Here is a 9241-nt window from a genome sequence, read left to right on the forward strand (position 1 = left end):
TCTTAGCTCTTCCATCACCTGAAGGGAAAGCCCTGGGTAGAATAATAGAACCATAGAATAGTAGGGTTGGAAGGGGCCTATAAGACCATCGAGTCCAACCCCCTGCTCAATGCAGGAATCCAAGTCAAAGCATCCCTAACAAGTGGCTGTCCAGCTTCATCTTGAATGCCTCCAGTGTGGGAGAGCCCACTACCTCCCTAGGTCATTGGTTCCATTGTCACATTGCTCTAACAGTCAGGAAGGTTTTCCTGATGTTCAGCCGGAATCTGGCTTCCTGTAACTTGAGCCCATTCTGTGTCCTGCACTCTGGGATGATCGAGAAGAGATGCTGGCCTTCCTCTCTGTGACAACTTTTGAAGTACTTGAAGAGTGCTATCATATCTCCCCTCAGTCTTCTCAAGGCTAAACATGCCCGGTTCTTTCAGTCTCTCTTCATAGGGCTTTGTTTCCATTCTCCTGATCATCTTTGTTGCCCTCTTCTGAACCCTCTCCAGTTTGTCTGCATCCTTTTTAAAGTGTGGTGCCCAGAACTGGACATAGCACTCAAGATGAGGCCTAACCAGTGCTGAGTAGAGGGATTTGGAAGCTATGCTTCTATTAATGCAGCCCAAAAGAGCATTTGCCTTTTTTGCAGCCACATCACATTGTTGGCTCATATTCAGCTTGTGATCTACAACAATTCCAAGGTCCTTCTTGCTTGTAGTGTTGTTGAGCCACGTATCCCCCATCTTGTAACTGTGCATTTGGTTTCTTTTTTCTAGGTGCAGAACTTGGCATTTATCCCTATTAGATTTCATTCTCTTGTTTTCTGCCCAGCTCTCCAGTCTATCAAGATCCCTTTGAATTTTGTTTCTGTCTTCCAAAGTATTAGCTATTCCACCCAATTTTGTGTCATCTGCAGATTTGATCAGCATTCCCTGCACCTCCTGCTCCAAGTCATTCATAAAAATGTTGAAGAGCACTGGGCCCAGGACTGAGCCCTGTGGTACCCCGCTCGTTACCTCTCCCCAGTTTGATAAGATCCCATTGATAAGCACTCTTGGAGTCTGATTCTGTAGCCAACTGTGGATCCACTGGATCGTTGTTTCATCTAGCCCACTTTGAGCTAATTTGCTCATCAGGATATCATGGGGCACTTTGTCAAAAGCTTTGCTGAAGTCAAGGTATATCATGTCCACAGCATTCCCACAGTCCACAAGCGAGGTTACTTGATCAAAAAATTAGATCAGATTCATTTGGCAGGATTTGTTCTTGACAAATCCATGTTGGCTTCGAGTAATCACTGCATTGTTTTCAAGGTGCTTACAGATGGATTGCTTTATCATCTGCTCCAGAATTTTCCCTGGGATTGATGTCAGATTGGTCTGTAGTTCCCAGGTTCCTCCTTTTTACTCTTGTTGAAGATAGGGACAACATTAGCCCTCCTCCAGTCATCTGGCACTTCACCCGTCCTCCATGATTTCTCAAAGAAAATAGACAGTGGTTCTGAGAGCTCTTCTGCCAGTTCCTTTATTACTCTAGGGTGCAGTTCATCTGGCCCTGGAGATTTGAACTCATTGAAAGTAATTAGGTGTTCCTTGATCATATGCCTATCAATCTCAAGCTGCAGTCCTGCCCCTTCAGCCTGTACTTCGCCTTTGTCAGGGGGGTCATAGACCCTCTTTTGGGATTAAACTGAGCCAAAGTAGGAACTGAGCACCTCTGCCTTTTCTTTGCCATCTGTTATCATTTTGCCATCCTTATTTAATAGTTGAACTACCATTTCTTTCCTCTGTCTTTTACTATGCACATAACTGAAGAAAGCCTTTTTGTAGCTTTTAGCATCCCTCACTAACCTCAGCTCGTTCTCAGCTTTAGCTTTCCTGACACCATCCTTGCAATTCTTTGCTACCCTCCTGTCCCCTTCCTTTGTTGCTTGGCCTTCTTTCCACTTCCTCTATGTGTCCTTTTTTGTTTTCAGGTCATCTCTAAGCTTTTTGTGGAGCCACATTGGCTTCTTCTGTTGTCTTCTACCTTTTCTTCTTGTTGGAATTATTTGTAATTGTGCCTTGAGAATTTCCTTATTTTAAAGCTCCCACTCATCTTGGACTCCTTTTCTCATTAGAGTCGCTTGCCATAGGACCTTACTGATCATTGTTCTGGGTTTATTAAAATTAGCTTTCCTAAAATCCAGGGTACGCGTTTGACTACACTCGGCTTTTGCTTCCCTTAGAACCAAGAGCTCAAGTATAACATGGTCACTGTAACTGCTACTGTACCAACTAAGTCAACTCTGTTGGTTAGGATCAAGTCAAAGATAGCCAATCCTTTAGTTCCTTCCTCTACTTTCTGTAGGAGGAAGTTATCCGACACATAAGTCAGGAATTTCCTGGAGGGGCCATGTTTTGCAGAATTTGTCTCCCAACAAATATCGGGGAAATTGAAGTCCCCCATTACTATTACATCATGCTTCCTTGAAACATTGGCTATTGGCTTTTCAAAAGTTTCATCCTCGTGGCTGGTAGTAGACTCTGACCACCGGGTTCCTTTTATTCTTTGCTCCATTTATTTTGATCCATATGCTCTTGATGGAGCTACCAAGCTCATCTTCCTGGATTTCTGTGCAGAGATATGTATTTTTCACATATAGTGCAACCCCACCTCCCTTTCTGTTCCTCCTGTTCTTTTTGAACAAGTTATATCCTTCAATTGCTGTATTCTAGTCATGAGGGCCATCCCACCAAGTCTCAGTTACACCTATCAAGTCATAATTTCCCTCTTGTATTAAGAGTTCAAGTTCGTTCTGTTTGTTTCCCATACTCTGGGCATTAGTATATAGACATCGAAGACCATGTGCTTCATAGTCTGGCTTTCTTCCTACATGTGTCTGAAGACTATTATTGGGTGCTATTAGAGCTGTTCTCTCCGTTGCGGTGCATGAGTCTTCGTCCATTGTTACCCCCAACTTTACATCTCCCTTCCCCGTAGGATTCTGTTTAAAGCCCTCCTGATAAAGTTCTTCATGCTGTGGCCAAACACATTCTTCCCAGCCTTTGTGAGGTGCAACCCATCCCTTGCCAACAGCCCATCTTCCAGGAAGTATAGCCCGTGGTCCCAGAATCCAAATCTCTCGCACCGGCACTACCTTCATAGCCAATCATTTACTTCGTATTTTTCTTTCCCTTTCTATCCCTCTCCTAACTACTGGAAGGATGGGTGAGGAAACTATCTGGGCCCCAAGGTTCTTGAGTTTCCTTCCCAAAGCTTCAAAGTCTGACGTGATTTCTTCGTAGCTCCGCTTGGCGGTATCATTTGTTCCCACATGGATGAGAAGAAAGGGATACCTGTCAGTGGGCTTTATGAGTGCAGGCAACCTTTCAGTCACATCTCTAATCCGTCCTCCCGGGAGACAACATACCTGGCAAGTCCATGGGTCTTCGTGACATACTTGGGTCTCGATTACCACTCTTCTCTTCTTGTTGTAGGCCTGCATTTCATCGCCTCTGCTTGACTGACCTTCAGCCTCTTGCTCACTCTCATGCAGGTTCCCCTGTAATTCTTCCTCTGCAGGCTGACCTCCAGTCTCATCCTCAAGTACCTGGAATCGGTTCGACAGCTCCACTGCTTCCACTGGTGCAGAGTGGCGTCTAGTTCTTCTTCTAACTGTCACCCTTTTTCAAGGAATATCCTCTACTGCATTTTTTGCTCACCTCAGCATTTCCCACTTCTGCCTCAGCTTGCTGTTGCTCTTCAAGCTTCTGGTCTTCACTTTGCTGCTGTAGTTCCCCCCATTCTGTCCAAGAAGTCTTCGTGTTCTCTTATTCCCCGGAGGGTCGACAGTCGCCGCTCCAGTCCTCTTACTTTTTCTTCCAGCAGCGTGATCAACTTGTACTTGTTGCAGGTGTAGGCCATGTTGTTCTAAAGCAAGAAAACAAACATTGCACACACCTTGCAGGTCACCACCACTGGAGAGTCTTGTCCTTCCACAGCCTCTTTTCCCTTTTTGTATCTAGTGTTCTGATTGTTCTAGACTAGCCTGTGCCTGCTCCTCTACTCACTAGAGGTTAAAAGCAGAGTCCCACTGGTGTGGAAGTGTGTGTTACAAGAAAAATATTTTTTTTTAAATGTTAGGGGCCTCCCCTGCTGAACATCCCTAGCCAACTCCTGTTTGCTCCCCCTGTTCAGTCACTCTGGTCGCTCGCTCTCTGGGAGCTTGCTTGCTTCTGTAGTCCCTGGACCAGCTGGAGCAGCTTCCTCTGCTCTGCTCTGCTCAGCTGAGAGGCGGGAATCAGACTGAAGCTTCCTGCCCACAGCTGCTGGGAGTACTCAGGCTACCCCCCCCCCCAATTCAGTTGGAGCTCTCAGGAGCACCTGGTGAGCTCTCAGCCACTCAGAAGGATAAAAGACAGTCCCCTGGGCTTCCTGCAGCCCACTTACCTCTTTGCCTCTGTCTCCTTTGTCTCTTCTACCACTGCAACTCCCCTGGCCAACTCCTGTTTGCTCCCCCTGTTCGCTCTCTCTGGTCGCTCACTCTCTGGGAGCTTGCTTGCTTCTGTAGTCCCTGGACCAGCTGGAGCAGCTTCCTCTGCTCTGCTCAACTGGAAGGCAGGAAACAGACAATCTCTGCCTCCCCATTACTTCTAAAGTAATTGCTTTACTTTACTTCCTGAGCAGATAAAGCAATGGGGAGAAAAATCAAGCATATAATTGTTGGGAATATTTTAACCTCATCTGGAAGTTACTGGAAGGGGACAGTGTTGCAGTTAGTTAGTTCATGGGAATTTTGACCACAGCTAGCCTCTGGATCTCTATACACTACAATGTGGTATCCTGTGATTTCTTTCTTTTGCTCCTCCCCACTCCCCCTGCCTTCCGCCATTGCTGGGAGCACATGCCTTGCTCTCTCATTCCTGCCTGTGTAATGGAACACAGAATGGACTGAATGAACTTCTTTTAAAACTACGCAGTACCTGCATTGTATATGCAAGAATATTTGTGAGTAAAAGAGTTTTTCTTCCTTCACTGAAGAAGGGTGTGGTCTCTTTTTTATAATTCTGAGATAGCCTTGAGTACATGTGGGACTGGTAAATGCGCATTCTGTTTTGCCTTTTGTTTTTCCTTTGGTAATTGCCTTTCTAACAAGAGGCATCATCACTAAATAATCCCATCAATAATCGGGTATTTTACATGCCACATACAAAAAATGGATGGATGAACCTTTATTCAAAGCCATAGGCCGTCACAATTTTTTTAAAAAAACCACAATAAAATACAATTAAAATATAAAATCAATTAAAAACAGTACACAAACAATAATTAAAATGACACATTTGAATCTCACTTCCCCTCCAGAGCAACAGCTGCAAAGTCCTTCCCCCTAGATTTATATGAGGGTACAGTATGATGCCTGACTCTTAATTTTTTGTTAGCCGGGGCAAATTTTGCAGCCTGGTCATAACATACAACAATGCCTGCAAGCAATGTACAAATCTGATCCAAGGAAGGTCTGTTTGACAGAAAACAAAGGATATGGTGGAGAAATTTATATTTTGGAGACTCATACAAATGGCAGTGAAGTAAATAGTGTTCAGTATTCTCAACTTCGCCAGACTCACAGATGCAGAGTTGTAAATGAAGTTGGGTATTGTCAGATCTCCCCTCCAAATAAGCAGAGGGCATGCACTGGAATTGTAAAGCTGTGAATGATTTTCTTAAAGGAGCCACAGTAAGAGTTGCAAAGTATTGCTCCAGACCAAATATCATTGTGATGGTATATAAGTCACACTGCTGAGAATATAGATGGATTCTTTCTTTGAACAACTGTTTAACTCTGTAGGAAGAGTAGGTAGGTAAGACTTCTGTGCTAATCCCATAAGTATGTAGGATATGTCTTACAGAATCTACCCAAGAACTTTGCATTGGAATTTGCAGTTGTTCCAAAAAACATTTTTTTGGCAGGCGGGAATCATCCATACAAGACAGCTTCAACCAGTATAAGGCAAGCACAAGATGAGAGCATGTTTCTATAGAGAGTATTCCTGTTTCTGCTTTTAGAAAGGGAATGGGTATGCCATGAGGGACAGCTAGCAGGAATCTCATAAAGGAATTCTGTATCACCTCTAAGAGGGAAACGTTGGTATACCCCCATATCTCTGCACTGTATAACAGTTGTGGAAGTATCTTCTTCAGAAATACCTCAACTGCCGGCGCAACCAAACTCCCTCCTTGAAATTTTAGAAAATGCATCAGGGACAGTATAGAGTGGGAAGATTTAAATTTAACTTCCTTCAAATTAGGTTTCCATTAAAGCTGAGGGTTAAACTCCAGACCCAAATACTTAAAATTACTCTGCTGTTCCAAGGGCTTATTATCCAATTTCTCCATATGTTTTTTTTTCTTCCCAAACACTACTACTTTTGTTTTTGTATAATTTATGAATAGGTGCTCTTTTGTACAGAACTTACTCAATCTGGTCAATAACCTCCACATCCCAATTAATGTGGTGGAAATCATAACAATATCATTGGCTTAAATAAGAACTGAGAGCTTGACATTCAAAATAGAAACGGGAAAGTATTCCAAATCACTCAGTTCCTGTACAATATCATTGATATAAAATTAAAAAGGAGGGGGGCCAGAAGACATCCCTGATGCACACCTCTGTCAGATGGAATATTTTCTGAGAGCAAACTATTTGCCCCTAATCTGACCCTAAGAGAGGTGTTCAAGTGGAGAATTTGTATTAAGTACAGGAGCTGTCTGTCAATATTTGTGGCAGATAATTTTTGCCATAGACAGTCTATCTATAAAATCAAAAGCGGAACTAAAATCCACAAAGAAAGCAAATAGCTCTCTTCTATCATCTTGAAAATATTTTTGAATCAAATGATGGAGTACAAAACACTGATCTATTGTGGACTTTCCCTTTATAAACCCAGCCTGTTCTTCAGCAATAATAAAATTTTCAGCAGCCCAGGACTCTATTCTACACAATAAAATGGCAGATCTTCTGCAAAGGTTAGTTAGGCAGGCATACCTTACCTCTGAGTTATGCAGTCACTTACCTTTGCAGAAGCCATGTCAATTAATCTTCAGCAAGATTTGTCCTTCTACATCAGGTGTGGGGAATCTTTTAGGGTCCACTGAGAAGAGCCTTTGCTTGTACTCACCCACAAACAGCCCGTGGTGGCAGGCTAGTAAAAAGGGCCTCTGCTGATGACTTCAGAGTGCAGGCAGGCTGGTACAGGAGAAGGCGGTCTTTCAGGTAGCTTGGGCCCAACCCATTTAAGGCTTTAAAGGTTAAAACCAGCAGTTTACATCGCACTAGCAACCAGGACAGTTGGTGCAGTATTAGTGAGCAGACTGCCTGGCTCCCACATACAGGGCATTACAGTAGTCCAGCCTGGATGTCATCAGATCATGAATAACCAGTGGTGTAGTGGTAAATTTTGAAGTGCAGGTGTTCATCATGACAATCTCCATAGCCATGCCCCAAGGAGAGTCCCAAAATTCAGGCAGCTGTGTTGATCCATATCAACAAACTGGTTCTAGCGGTTTTATACCCACCAGGTCTTTTGTAACAATTATGAGTCTTTGTTGTTGTTTATTCGGTCACTCGCTTCCAACTCTTCGTGACTTCATGGACCAGCCCACGCCAGAGCTTCTTGTCGGCCGTCGCCACCCCCAGCTCCCCCAAGGTCGAGTCCATCACCTCCAGAATATCATCCATCCATCTTGCCCTTGGTCGGCCCCTCTTCCTTTTGCCTTCCACTTTCCCTAGCATCAGCATCTTCTCCAGGGTATCCTGTCTTCTCATGATGTGGCCAAAGTACTTCAGTTTTGCCTTTATGATCATTCCCTCAAGTGAGCAGTCTGGCTTTATTTCCTGGAGTATGGACTGGTTTGATCTTCTTGCAGTCCAAGGCACTCTCAGAATTTTCCTCCAGCACCACAGTTCAAAAGCATCTATCTTCCTTCGCTCAGCCTTCCTTATGGTCCAGGTCGCAGCCATAGGTTACTACGGGGAATACCATTGCTTTCACTATGCGGACCTTTGTTGTCAGTGTGATGTCTCTGCTCTTAACTATTTTGTCATTGCTCTCCTCCCAAGAAGTAAACGTCTTCTGATTTCCTGGCTGCAGTCAGCATCTGCAGTAATCTTTGCGCCTAGAAAGACAAAGTCTGTCACTGCCTCCACGTTTTCTCCCTCTATTTGCCAGTTATCAGTCAAGCTGGTTGCCACAATCTCGGTTTTTTTGAGGTTTAACTGCAACCCAACTTTTGCACTTTCTTCTTTCACCTTCGTCATAAGGTTCCTCAGCTCCTCCTCGCTTTCAGCCATCAAAGTGGTATCATCTGCATATCTGAGATTGTTAATGTTTCTTCCAGCGATTTTAACTCCAGCCTTGGCTTCATCAAGCCCAGCACGTCGCATGATATGTTCTGTGTACGGGTTGAATAGGTAGGGTGAGAGTATACAACCCTGCCATACTCCTTTCCCAATCTTAAATCAGTCCGTTGTTCCGTGGTCTGTTCTTACTGTTGCTACTTGGTCATACAGATTCCTCAGGAGGCAGTCAAGATGTCTTGGTATCCCCATACCACCAAGAACTTGCCACAATTTGTTATGATCCACACAGTCAAAGGCTTTAGAATAGTCAATAAAACAGAAATAGATGTTTTTCTGAAACTCCCTGGCTTTCTCCATTATCCAGTGGATATTGGCAATTTGGTCTCTAGTTCCTCTGCCTTTTCTAAACCCAGCTTGTACATCTGGCAATTCTCATTCCATGAATTGCTGGAGTCTACCTTGCAAGATTTTGAGCATTACCTTACTGGCATGTGAAATAAGTGCCACTGTTCGATAGTTTGAACATTCTTTGGTGCTTCCCTTTTTCGGTATGGGGATATAAGTTGATTTTTTCCAATCTGTTGGCCATTCTTGTGTTTTCCAAATTTGCTGGCATATGGCATGCATCACCTTGACAGCATCATCTTGCAAGATTTTAAACAGGTCACCTGGGATACCGTCATCTCCTGCTGCCTTGTTATTAGCAATGCTTCTTAAGGCCCATTTAACCTCACTCTTCAGGATGTCTGGCTCTAGGTCACTGACCACACCGTCAAATCTATCCCCGATAATATTATCCTTCCTATACAGATCTTCCGTATATTCTTGCCACCTTTTCTTGATCTCTTCTGCTTCTGTTAGGTCCTTGCCATCTTTGTTTTTGATCATACCCATTTTTGCCTGGAATTTACC

Source organism: Heloderma suspectum, chromosome 2 (genome assembly GCF_057233095.1).
Source record: "Heloderma suspectum isolate Gila_16-S chromosome 2, 16-S_ref, whole genome shotgun sequence".
Lineage (NCBI taxonomy): Eukaryota > Metazoa > Chordata > Lepidosauria > Squamata > Helodermatidae > Heloderma > Heloderma suspectum.